Here is a 13,989-nt window from a genome sequence, read left to right on the forward strand (position 1 = left end):
CACCAATCCTTCCCATCGTACTTCCATCTGTGAGACATTACTTTCTAGTGAGTAAGTAGTAAGCTTAGCTTGGCAGGCCAGAGCTTATGGGATTAACCTGCTATTTTGTGTAGTAATTCTAATTCAAGGCAAAGGCAAGAAATAAGCAAGCCCCTTCGTGAACGTGTAGCCACATCAGTTATAAAAATAACATTCTGATATTTATGTCTTGTTTTTCTTTTTATTCATCATTTGCTACTAAATGTAGATGGAAAACAAAGGTGCATTCATTGATTGCCCTTGGAAAAAGTGATTATATTTGCCAGCAAAACCTCCTTCCCACATTTTCAATCCACAAATTACTACATAAACGTCTATGCCTGACCACCCTCTGGATTGTCTAACCAGTTCTATAGAGCCTCATAGAAAGTCAGAAAAACAACTGAGAATAGAATAGGGGGAAAGATGCACTACTTTCCCATAACTTCTGTGAATCAACTAGCTTAGTTTACTTACTAGGCAATATATTGACTTAAAAAAGGAATTTGGTTGTGAATAAGTAAATGAAGAAAGGGTAGTTGTTATTACTAATTTGTGAAAAATGAATTATGTCTGATTTAATTTTGTAGCAAATTAGAACATGGAAATAAGACAAAAGTAGAATTTTCATTAGGGTTTAACTAACATTGCAAATTAAATCTTTATAGAAAGAAGACATTAATTTATACCATTTATATTGTAGGTAAGAAGTCTGGGAAATCAATTTATATGAAAGGTCACGTTATTTACTCTATATAACAGCATAAAAACCTCTAATTACATCTGATCAACACAAGCATATATTCTGTCTGGGATGAAGAAACAAATATGAATGTACACATTTTTGTGTTTGCACACATAAAAAGCTAGATTTAGGTTAGGTGATAAAGGATTTGCCTCATAGTAACACCAAAAGTAAACATCTTCCTGAAAAATATTCACTGATGGATTTCACTGCCCAACGTGCAGGAGACTGGTGACATTGTGGATTCGCAATACATGCTTGGTAAATTGAATTTTCTCCCCAGACATTTAAAAATAAACAGTAGATGTTTAACAGAGATTCGATAAAGGCTGACTCAATAATTTTGTTTCTGTGAATGTTTTAGTGGGAAAGTGCAGGCTTTGACGTATAGTAGACGAAAATGAATCCTACCTCTGCTCTCTTTATCACATGCAATCTTGTGTTTCAGCTTCCTTATTTAAAACAAGGATGTTAATAAAAGTACCCAGTTACACATTTGGTTCTTCACCAATATGTTTGTAAAAATTAGAGTTAGTCATATACAATATCTAACTATACACTATGTGATAATGTAGGTTTAATAAAATTCCATTTTGTGGTTATTATTATTATTTTCTATCCCTCAGCATGCTTGGGAAACACAGAGAGTAACAGCAAATGCCTGTTGTAGAGATCTAGCCAGTATGACCTGGCAGTGATTTTCTTGATGTTATTTCCAAATGAAGGTTTAATCACCAGTAATGAATTTAATATGCAAATCACTGCTTCATCACAGCTGAATAATTTCCCACATTTTACCCAAAGAAAGAGCATAGGAAAAAGATAAAATAGGAAATAGCGAACATAAGAAATAAAGGACTAACTTCTTTTCACTCTCTTAAGAGTTTGTCAAGTGCTATACAAAGAAAAGTGATATTGTAAAGGATGTGGAGACACAACACTGGACAATACTCTGTGAAGTCCTTTGCTGCTCCACAACCTCTGCAGTGTGACACTTACTTGGCTAGCTGAAGGATAAAAGCAAAGGCATTTAATAGAAGAAACTGAAACAATGGCTCCATCTTTGACTTTCAAGGACCACGAATTATTGTGTCTAGTAAAAACGGATAACTCACCTGCCACTAGGAATTTCTAATTTCCTATGCTAGAATTGAGCTGGCATTAACAATAATGATGTCATAATGGAACAACATTTTTTGTCAATAACTATCTGTATTTTCTAAAAGAGCCTCCAATATGAGGCCAAGGATTTTGCAAATTTTATTTTAAGTGGCTAGCTGCTTTTCTGAGCTTTTTATGGAGGCTGAAATTTATTTAAAAATAGATTTGTATGTTCTTTTATCATTTTGAGCCAAAAATCTCACTTCTAAATATCTACAAGCATAGCTTTTATGACACAACAGAGGAGGAGCAGACTTAGCACTATGGGGTGCTCTGAAGGGGCTTGGCTTGCTGACCCCTCTGCTCTGTAATCCAAATTACTCCAGTAACCCATCGAGTGATAATAGAAAAATTAGTTATCTTCTTAGTTTAGTGTCTTCAATTCTAAAGGAAAAAAGTAAAATTCTGTGATCTTTAAGGTCTGCTTCATACCTGTCTCTAGTGGATAAATACAAATTGCTGAGACATATACTTGCTCTCTAGGGAAAGTTAAAAAAGACTGTTAAAAAAAAAATGCTACCTGTGTTCATTATCCCTTCTGGTTTGAAATATTTCTTCAGGATTTTTGCTATGCTATGCAGCTAAATATCATTAGAATGTTTTCAGTTTTAAAATATACAATATTTAGTGTAATGCTTTGTTTATTCTCTTTTGTATACAAACTGTCACAAGAAGTATAATAAAACTAAACCCCTTAAAGCTTTGAGAAACTGTTCATGCAAAGTATATGCCACGATAGAGACAACACTGTCAAAGAGCAGCTGTTATTTATGGTAAAGATTTCAATTCTTAGTGTTTTTTTGGATTTCATTCATAATTTTAAAAAGTTTTGGAGATTTTTATTCTGGAATATAATCCAAAAGGGAAAAATCCCATACATACTGAAACCTTCAATATGTACAGTTTCTTGCATTTTCCAGTTTATTTATTTATTTTTTAAATTAGATTTTGTGAGGTAGACAGGAAAAGTACTGATGTTTTTATATTAAAAATAAATACATTTGAAATTTAGAGTCACATAGCCGAAAAGGGACAAGCTTGAGACTTTTACCAAAGTGTTCTAAGACCACAAAGTACCTATACGTTAAATAAATGTTGCAAATCAATTTCAAAAATAAAATAAAATTGATTCTCAAAATTTACTTTTTGTGCCTATAAAGATACATTTTCTTCTCTTGTGAGTTTACCTCTCTTTTACTCTTTTTCTTTTTCTGAAAAGAGAAATTTTGAATTAACAATGTGAATAAATTTTAATCAGGGGTTCCAAAAGAGGATGGAAGTATGGAAAAAGAGGTAAGTGGCAAGGCATCTTTCTTTTCTGTTTGTTTTACATATTGTTACATAATTATCCAGTACACATACAAACAAGGACCAACAAAAAGAAAGATAATATATTTCCTTAACTCAAAAGCATTCATTTCCATCTAAAGAAGATGCCAAGTTTTAATTCACCATTTCTATATTGTGGGATATATAAATTTTTTCCACTAGCATAAAATGTATCTCTTGTTTTTAATTTACATTCATCTCTATATAGGTTGAGATGACATTTCTCAAAATGATGCCAGAACGCTATGAAATCATAACATCATACTGTAAATTCATTTTTGATAAAGTATTATTCTAAATTTCAATAAAGCATTACACTAAATTTTGTTTTTTAGACAAAATTATGTGAAAAAATCTCACAACTGATTGTTATGCATTAACTCAACTTTATCAACTAATTGCCAAGAGACAGAGACTCCATTCCTTCATTTTTCATAGCCTGCACCTAATTTTCATCCACCTGTAGAAGAAATTACCAAAGGATAATCAATGTATGTCCTTGTCGAAGTTAAAGATAGGAAACTGAGATTATTAGGCAGAGTAGGGTGGGGAAGAGGTAAAAAAAAAAAAAAAAAAAAAAAAAAAAACAAAGATAATATCAAAAATTCTATACTGAATGTTAAGTCACGTCTGCTGTCTCGCCTTCACAATTCCATGAGTCACAATTTTAGCATGCAGGTAAACTATTTGAGGAAATTCTTGAAGAAATGAGCCACTCCAGAGCAATGGTCTTGAGATACCGATATTTGGAGATCATGTACACATTATTTGGAATCTCAGTAGTAATGGAGAGTAAGCATAAAATGAAACAAAGGGCCCAAAATGCTGTGGCAAACGAGTTGTCCCAGAATATACTTTCGTTGCATTATATACAAAGTTAAACACCCATCAGTTGTACGGAGGCAGTAAAAATATTTTCAGGCTTTTACGACTAGACCAATTTACCTTTCAGTCTCATGGTCTTAGAATTAACTATAATAAATGCTTCAGTAAACAAGAAAGTGGACAACATAAGATTTAGGAACCAGGAACTTCAGTTGAGGAGAAGAGTGATGGGTGGTTCCTGGTTAACAGCTGTACGCTTTGCGTAAAGAGCAATACATCTAGATTTCAGCAGAGGACAGAAAAAGATTAAATCTCTTCAAGAAAAATATAATATAATTGAGAGCAAATTTGGAAGACTTTCTATTTGGAAACATTATTTATAAATATGCCACAGTTCGGTTTATACTTTTGAATAATAGAGAACTAGATGTATAAAAAACTTAACAAATGAAAAAAGCAGTTAAATAATTTTTTAACTCCAGGAAATAGACAAATTTCTACAAGAGAGGAATTGTAATTGTACTATACTACCAGTCTCAAAAGTGAGGTTATTTTACATTAATTGTATCAAGTTTCACAAAAAATTTAATGTTAATGGCATTAAGAGGTACAGATTTGAATAATCTGATGTAGGGAAGGGAACAAAGTAAAACCATTAACTATGATAAGCGATCACAAGACATGGTAATGTGATACTTGTATTGGGTAATAAGCTTTATTCAAATATTAATATCACTAGATTTAAACAGAAGTTCTTGAAACATCTAAAACAAATTAATAAAAGGTTTTCAATGGAATACATCACTTAAAGATTACATCACTTAAAGGTTTGCCAATGCCATCTTGAATGTTTCTTGGGTTCTACCCTGAGGCAAGTCAATGAACATACAAAGTAACTAAGTATTGGGCTGAGCACTTCCTTCATCCTCTAATTAGAATGAGGAGTTTTTCTAATCTTTGATCCAACCAATCATTGCATCTGAATTTTCACCTGCAGTACAAAAGCATTATTTTATTATAAAAATTGTTTAAAGTTGCATGTTACTCTCTTTTACATTATTTTTATATATATTTATACAAATGTAGTAAATCACCGGGCATGGTGGCTCATGCCTGTAATTCCAGCACTTTGAGAGGCTGAGGCAGGCAGATCACTTGAGGTCAGGAGTTTGAGACCAGCTTGACCAACATGGTGAAACCTCCCCTCTACTGAAAATACAAAACTTAGATGAGCATGGTGGCGGGCGCCTGTAATCTGAGCTACTTGGGAGGCTGAAGCAGGAGAATTGCTTGAACTCTGGAGGTGGAGGTTGCAGTGAGCTGATATTGTGCCATTGCACTCCAGCCTGGGCAGCAAAGTGAGACTTCATCTCAAAAAAATGAACAAATAAAAATTTTTTAAAACGTAGTAAATATAATCAGATTTTTTGGAACAAGAAAGTACTTTATAGTTTGTAAGTAACGAGAAATATGTTACTAAATATATGGACAAAACTGTAATTATAAAAGTAGAAATAATGACTATAAAAGAAACATTTTGGTTTATTACACAAACAGTGAGAAGGAAAGCCTTGATTTTAAAAAGTTACCTTAAAAAACAGTTAAGCTTCTTATAACTAATAAAATATAATTAATAGAAAGCATAAAATATATGCTATGGATATGCATACCAAAATATTACAAAGTATTTCCTTATAATGATGGCTCTCTATTTAGTAAAATTTCATTAGTCTGTATATGTGTCAGCTAAATAATTTGCATACTTAGAAGTCCCTGAGTACTCATAAACATGATCAACTGTAATGCCTGAAATGATTCTAAAAGCAAAACCATATTAAGAGAATATTGTGAACCTGGCCCAAAACTCACAAGAGGGACTCTATCCTATACTGTTGCTGAGCCTCATCCTTCAAAGAGTTTGCAACCTCACATTACAAATGAAAACATTGTTTATTTGAAACTGGGCTAATTAAATATGGATTTCAACTTTGCAGAGACAGTGTGTTTCTCACATGTTAACACCATTCCATGTGTTACAGAGAGTACAACAGAGGAGGAAGGAGGGAAACAGAGAGAAAGTGTCAAAAATGTCTCATAAAATTTTAATAGAAAGATTTCTTTATCCTTCTATAGGTTCAGCTTAATATGCATTTTATATTTGGATGAATTCCCAGAACTTGAAATTAGAATAGTGAAGCTTAAGCGTATGTGTGCTTCGTTAGAAGACTAAAGGAAATCACCTAATCAAGACTGTTCTAGACAATTTGATGCTTAACATTTTCCTGAATTGTGAGAAATTTATTAGTAATGCATTGCTGTAAATAGAGAACTTGAAATTGAATGGATAATCAGAATTAAAAATAAAATATTCAAGCTCAGTTGGATGATTACTTCTGCATTTACATATTTATTAAGCATTTATTATGTACTAGGAGTGTTATTGGCCCTTTGGTAAGTGTAGTGAGCAAAATCAGAACAATTCCTGACCTCGTAGAACCTGTAGTCAATCAGGCAAATAGTCCACAGTATCAAAGCAGTAGCAGCTACATTACCTACGAATGGTAATCACTGACAAATATTTTGAAAGTAAATCAGTAAACCTCAGACAAATGCAGGTTGCCCATTCTAAGGTAAAATTATTAAATCTGTATTTGTTACCTGAACCAAGTAATAAGATATGAACTATTAATATCTCATCTTACATGAATTTTAATCTTAACTATGCGATACATAATCAACTACTTAAACATTAGTGAGGAAATTGTAAATATCCTTTGTATTCCTTTAGTGAGATTTAGGTAATTAAGCATAACCATATTTTCTTTGTCATCAAAAAATATTAATAAATTTATTTAGTTTCAGAAATCATAATAGTCAAGATTCTGAATGTAATTTTTCTACTAATAATTTTGTTAATTATTAATACTAAATTGGACAAGGAGAACAAAAGAAAATATAATAAATCAATATAAAAATATTACATCTAACTGTATTTAAATCTTTTCAAAAGTGAATTAAAAGAATTGCTGTGTTTTCAGATAATATTTTTTTCAATCACAAGAAAATCTTCTTAAATAATACCACCAACATAGTGGTTCTTAGGGGAGGGGAGATTTGACTCCCAGGGTACATTTGAAAATATCTAGAAACTTTTTAGTTGCCACACCAAGAATGGGATGGGAAACACTACTATAGTCCAGTGGGTGGAGGCCAGAGATGCTGCTAAACATTCTACAATGAAGAGGACAGTTCACCAAGGAATTACCTGGTCCAAAATGTTAGTAGTGCTAAGGTTGAGAAACTGCGTATTAAGGTCATAAAAAGTTTTAAATTAGGCAAATAATTATAGGTGCATATGTAAACTTTAAATAACATCTTAATGATATAAAATATAAAGAGATTAGCATTCTATCACATTCTTATACTCCTCAATTTTAAATTATATAATTTTCTTATTTTATATAATAGTTAATTTTAGTATGTGATTAAATTTTAATTAAAATATTTATATTGTAATGTCCCCCAAATTGTTCAATCATGGTTCTCTATCTAACTAGATTGAAAGTTTACTCTCTCTCTCTGTAATATGATGTAGTCTTACTGAGTTACTTAACTTGATCCTTTTTAATTACATGGATAGTATAATCAATATTTTTTTTTTCCCAGTCACTGTGAGAACCTCAAGAATATTTTTTTGGACATTTCAATCACTTTTATTCTGATAGAAGATTTTATCCCAGTATAATCTTGGAGCAAAATTTTCCTGAGATATGAAATAATGTGTTTTTGTCTTAAATTAAATGTTGCCCGAGCAAAGTAAATTATCAGTCAGTTATATTCTGTCTGCATGCCTTGAAAAATTATTTCTTGACCTATAAATTTTAATGATACAGTCAGGCTTAAGATTTTTGCTTTTATTGCCCTGTAATCAATTGTTTTCAGTGGTTTTTCCTTCTATCTACAAAATTGGCTGTTCTCTTATGACAAAGAACCTTTTCTCTATTAAATATTTGAGTAAAATATTTCTCCTTCTGTTGAATTTTCTACTTTCAGAACAGAAGTTATTGTTTTAATTTGATAATCCATCTTCTACTCCTTTAACTGCTCTCTAATTTCTTAGCTATGTTTGCACTTTTCCTCTTGTATCTAGTCTTTCCTATTAGCAAGTTAATTTTCTGTCTTATCGATCTTTTCCTTGTGACTCACAAATTATTGTGTGAAAACGCTAGTTTGATTTTCATTTATTTAGCTCTACAATGTATAATTTAATGTCATTTGGTATTTTTATTATTTGGCTTTTAACTTATTTATATTAAATACATGAACATATGTATTTTAATATGAGGAATACATTCTTTCTACTACTTATTTTCCCCCATTGCATATCCTGCCCAATGTTTGGTGTTCCATATCTCTATTGATATAATATTACTCTTTTTTAGAGTAGAGTTTCATAATTGTGAAGCTATTTAAAGTATTTTTTTATTATAAATACTCTAACCTCATTAGGTCTAGGAAGGCCAGTGCTTATCAAACTGGTTACGTTAGAGACCAGTATGTATTTTTTACTTTTTGTTTATAATCCATTGTGAGCTAATACCTGGTACTTCTGTGCATGCTTGTTAACAGACCATGCCCCAAGTGATAAACTATTCATATTTAACATCAATTGAACTGATATACATCTTACTAAATGGAATGAGTCCACTAACAAAGACTTTGGATACCTCAATAATGTCAAATGTCTACCAAAGTTTCTAAATACTTCCTCTGAATTTTTATACCTTTCTCACAGTGGGTCAGTGACATATATTTCATGGACTATATTTTGAGTAATACTAAGTAGATAATATCTAGACTTTTTCTAATTCTATGTTAGATTGGTTTATTTTTATTACTAGGATACATGAATTTTGAAGTCTACATATATCATGTTCTTTCCACTTTCATGTAGCCTGTGGGTAAACTGTAAAAAGATTTCAGGAGGGTTCATATGACACTAGGCATAGTCCTACTTAGTTCTATGTTTTGAGATTGTCTTATTAGTTTATATGAGACTTTATTCAATTTATTACCAGAGTAGCTGTCCGATGGGGCTATTAGTAGCATGCGTTTACTGGACTGTTGATATTCTCTCCAATTTAATACAGAAGAAATCTTCATTTCCATTTGAGAGCAACAGTCTTCAGTTTTAAATGCCTCTCCCAGTTAGCCATTCTACTATTGCCCAGCAATTGAGAGAAAATACAAGGATTTCTCAAGAATTCATATTTTTTGGTATTTTTGAAGGTGTGGTGACAATTATCAGGTCCTCTATCACTTAATGTAGTTTCTATGAGATAGAGTTTGTAAACCCTGAAACTTTGAGACAAGTCTCAATTAATTTAGAAAGTTTATTTTGCCAAGGTTGAGGATACACATCCATGACACAGCTTCAGGAAGTCCTGACAACACGTGCCCAAGGTGGTCAAGGCACAGCTTAGTTTTATATATTATAGGGAGACATAAGACATCAATCGATATACATAAGTAGTACATTTGTTTGGTCGTTTGGTCTGGAAAGGTGGGACAACTTGAAGCAAAGGCAGGAAGACTTAAAGCAGGGAGGGGCTTTCCAGGTCACAGATAGGTGAGACACAAATGGTTACATTCTTTTGAGTTTCTGATTAGCCCTTCCAAAGGAGGCAATCAGCTATGCATCTATCTCAGTGAGTAGAGGGATGACTCTGAACAGAATGGGAGGTAGATTTGCCCTGAGCAGTTCCCAACTTGAAGGGGCCAAGATATTTTTCCTTCACACTTGATATCAGGAGCCTGTCTCAATATATACCTGGATTTTCTAATTTTTCCTTTAGCTACCATTTTTTGAAGTTTATACCATTTGAAGTCTTTGCTTTTATTTTTATTATTTGTTATTCTTATTTTTAAACTTATTTTCTATTATGTAAGTATTGAGGAAAACATTATCTTACTTAAAAAAAACTTTTAGATTCAGGGGGTGCATGTGCAGGTTGGTTACCTGGTTATATTGCATAATGCTGAGGTTGGGGAATGAATGATCCCATCATCCAGGGAGTAAGCATAATATTAATAGTTTTTCAACCCATGCCCTCCTTTCTCCCTCTCCTCTCTAGAAGTCCCCAGTTTCTACTGTTGCCATCTTTGTGTTTAGTGCCTGGTCACTCATGAAATGGGAAGAAAGGTGATAGACAGTGTAAGAGTTAAAGAAAGAGGAAAGAAATACAAAAAGTTGCTCAACAATCAAAGACAGGTTTATTTTGTAGAATAAACCTGAGAGGGGATTCTGGCTGATTTCAGTCAGGAGCACTCTCTCTTACAGACTAAGGGTATTTTAGGGCTCAGGGTGAGAGAACTTATTACAGGCTTGGAATGTTTCTGTGTGGAAGAGAAGTCTACTGAGGAGTTGGAATGTCTCTGGTCAGAGGGGAGGTTATCTTGGAGCTGACATCTCTCTGGCCAGAAGGGAGGTTATCTCGGGGCTGGCATGTCTCTGGCTGGGGAGGGATTTATCTTACGGTTGAAATGTTTCTGGTCGAGATGTCATTGTGGTTTATAATCATGCTGACCTTAACCATTAGGCTGAAGCCCTTTGGATTTAGGTGGCTTTCAATCAAGGGGAACTTTAAAATAGCAATGCTTGTCCAAGATGGCAATGCTCCTGCTCTGTCAATGCAGACCATATAGTTATAAAAAGGACGAGGGGTGGTGTGTTCCTGCTGACGAGGGGATGGAGAGTTTTCTGGTCTCAGATTGACTATAAGACTAATGCCATCTGTAGATGTTTTGGGGTAGTTGTCTGTGAAACGGCCATGATCCTGTCAGTTAATAATCTTTGAAAAAGGTTAATTAGGAACGGTAAGAACATTAGCCTAGGCATATTATTAGGAGAGGGCCCAGGAATGGGATGACCCACGCTATGATTTTGTTCCCAAACAAATAATCTATTTCATTGTTTTGGTATTCCTTTAGCCTCATAGCCCTTTTGAGTCTTTCAGCAGTGTCTCTAACTAGCATGATTGGTTGAGATAGAAACAACATTCCTTACCCAATGAGAGGCAGATACACATGTTTGGAAAGGCTTGTGTGTTATTTTCTGTTAGTAACCATTATTCCTGCTATGAAGAAAATAATTAAGCAAAATATTACAGTAATTGAGATTGTCTGTCCAATATTCCACCCTGAGGGTACTATAGTACATAGTCCTCCTGCAAATAGCAGAGTGAGTAAAACAATTCCCACAAGGATGGCTGAGTAAATAATCTCCATTAAAAAGTTTTAATATTTAGCTTGAAAGGAGAGGTACGAATGACAAAAAGTACTTGGTGAGGTAGGGATGAGACTGAGTAACAAGAGTAGTTCTCTCTCAGTTACTTATTTTTTATGATTTTCAGCTTCATTATATTGCTATTTAGGATGTTCCTTTGGGCTGTCAGGGGCTGCTTCCTCAGCTTTCCAGGCTTTGACTCGAGTGTGATGTATCACAGAGTTGATACCTGTAACAGGTACTGTCTCAATTACCCTGGGTTCTGTGGACTCACTAGATGTGGGGGAAAAAGACTCTGGACACCCTCAGTTATTAGTTGTCAGTGTCAGCAGTGAAGAGATTTTCTCCTGTGATGGTCGGGGGGCTTGGAGGCAGCACTTGCTGAAACAGCTAGTTTTCAGTTCATAGAGCTTTAAGAAAACAAAGCTTATTTTGGAAAAGTATAGCCAGAAAAATTAGAATTTAATTTAAACTATAGAAGATAATAAAAATTGAAAACCAATAGGCAAGACTAGAATTTAACAACAGGTATGTTACAGTTTTTGAAAACAATTTTCTCACTCCAGTTTCCCATTTTTATTAAAAGACAAATCATGGTAGGTCCGGTTTGCTTTATTATACTTGGCTTAATCATTTTCATATAGTGCAGCAAGAGTAATTATTTGTTATATAGGCCTTTTAAATAGGCATTGATAGAACTTTGTTCCTCAGAAGGAATCTGAGATAAGACTTTTTAAAGCTGAGCCCAGTCATGGAATTGTACCATTAAATATCTATGAGTTTCCTCTTGAGGTTCCAAGATAACTTGGGGTTTCTGCCCTCTCAGAAGGTGACATTCTTTACTTACCACAAATCAGAAACCCTGTACACGGACTGTGTACACAAAATATGAGACCACTTTTCCAAGGGCTTTATTGACTCCATAAGTCAAGTTAGATTCCTTAAAGGAGAGCACACCATTCCAGTCAAAGCCTTGGTAAGATAACCAGTTTTTTCAGTTGTGTCCTGTTACAAAAGAAAACAGATTATTACGGCATGTATGCAAATAACTATATTGCCATAACTTAAGAATATGCATAGATATTTTCTAAACTCTGGAGAAAATCAGGTAGAGAGAAACAAGTATGCTCCAAATTTTGTTCATAGGAGTATACTAAATTGTTAAAAGCTGTCAATAGCTCAAAAGAAAAGTTTCTTTGACTTTTGAAAAGCAAAACAAGGGATCAGCAATATTTTAAGCAAAATGTCAAAAGGATCACTCCAGTCTCCTATCAGTTCAGCTCATGCAATTAATTCCTGTCCCACTTGATATTAATGAACATTTTAGCTCTTCGAGAGTCCTGAATGCTTTTCCTCTATTCTGATATCACAATCTCCAAAGTTATCAGAAATCTGCATTAAAGAGCACCTGTTAGAGCTTTATAGCTGATTATAAAACTACCTTCTAAAGAGAACCAAAACAAGACAACAATTGTTTCTGGATGACAAAAAATTTTAGGGTAGCCATAAAGTCACAACTGACAAGGATCTGTGTTACCTTTGTGGCACACAATAATTTTAGCATAACAATAGTAATTATCACTGATAATGCACACTAAGATATATCAGGATTATAGGAGTCTCCCATAACTCTGGAACACATACCATTAACACATTTATACAAATATAGCCCAAAGAAAGCCAAGTGCCATTTTATATTTGGCAAGGCTTTCTATATGACTTTATACCAAATAAGCCAAATTTTACCTTCATATTAGTGTGCTATTAATGTTCAACTAAATTTTTAATAAAACCCTGTGGACACATTTACCCAATTTTAATGTTTGACCATAAGGTAAGTTTATATAGACCCTTTTTAACTCTTTATAATTTTTGTTAAAGAGTAGGTTAGTGCTTTAAGAGAAACCTGTTGTGCTTTTATTTTAATGGGCAATTTACAGAAAAATTGGATAATACCCCTTCAATTTTAGCTAATATGTTTACCCACAGAATTTCCTTTACAATTAAGCTTCCCAAACTTTCTTAAACCTTCAATTTTATTTTATTTAGCTTAAAAACAATTATGTAACCTTTTAATCTAGGTAAGAATCCACATTCTCATGCCTCCTTATAATCTTTTTACCAAGAATATATGTAAACTGTTTATTCAATAGTCCTAAATAGATATTACCCTGTTAACTTTTAGCAGCCTTTACTGTTGTTGGTATGTTTGGGATTTTAATTAGCTACTAGGTGTAGAGCCTAGGACCTAGAGAGAAGCGCAGAGAAGGTCTGACTTATTCCAGTATTAACTCCATGTTTTCTAGGTGCTACCTAGCTGCAAAGCAGGCAGGTTGCACAGCTCAGAGTTAAAGTGACATTTTATAAAGCATTCAGGAGGCCTAATCATTTTTAGATTGTATAAATTCCCCTTTATAAAATTTTTCATGACTTTCACAATCTCTGACATGTCTCAACTTTCTGACTTGTAAACATCCCTGTCTTTAAACAACCAGTTACTCTTCTTTAGGACAAGAATTTACCATATAAAATATTTTTATATAAATTATATTTTCTTTAATATCAAATGTGATAAACAGTCCTTTCCCAAAACAAACTTCCTTCATGCCTGAAGACTAGACTGTCT

General features: G+C 33.3%; 1 long non-coding RNA gene across 4 annotated transcripts in view; it reads right to left on the bottom strand.

The window, feature by feature from the left end:
• Positions 1 to 13,989, bottom strand: part of LOC105489114 (uncharacterized) — a 193,240-nt gene that overhangs the window by 66,179 nt on the left and 113,072 nt on the right. For 3 of the 4 annotated variants that reach the window (XR_011612561.1, XR_011612562.1, XR_011612559.1), the window contains exon 2: positions 12,211 to 12,368. This is a non-coding gene — a long non-coding RNA (uncharacterized lncRNA). Of the gene's footprint in view, positions 1 to 1,174; positions 1,223 to 12,210; positions 12,369 to 13,989 lie in introns of those variants that run through there. The other variant, XR_011612560.1, reaches the window with a different exon arrangement.

This window comes from Macaca nemestrina, chromosome 14, assembly GCF_043159975.1.
Source record: "Macaca nemestrina isolate mMacNem1 chromosome 14, mMacNem.hap1, whole genome shotgun sequence".
In the NCBI taxonomy this organism is placed as follows: domain Eukaryota; kingdom Metazoa; phylum Chordata; class Mammalia; order Primates; family Cercopithecidae; genus Macaca; species Macaca nemestrina.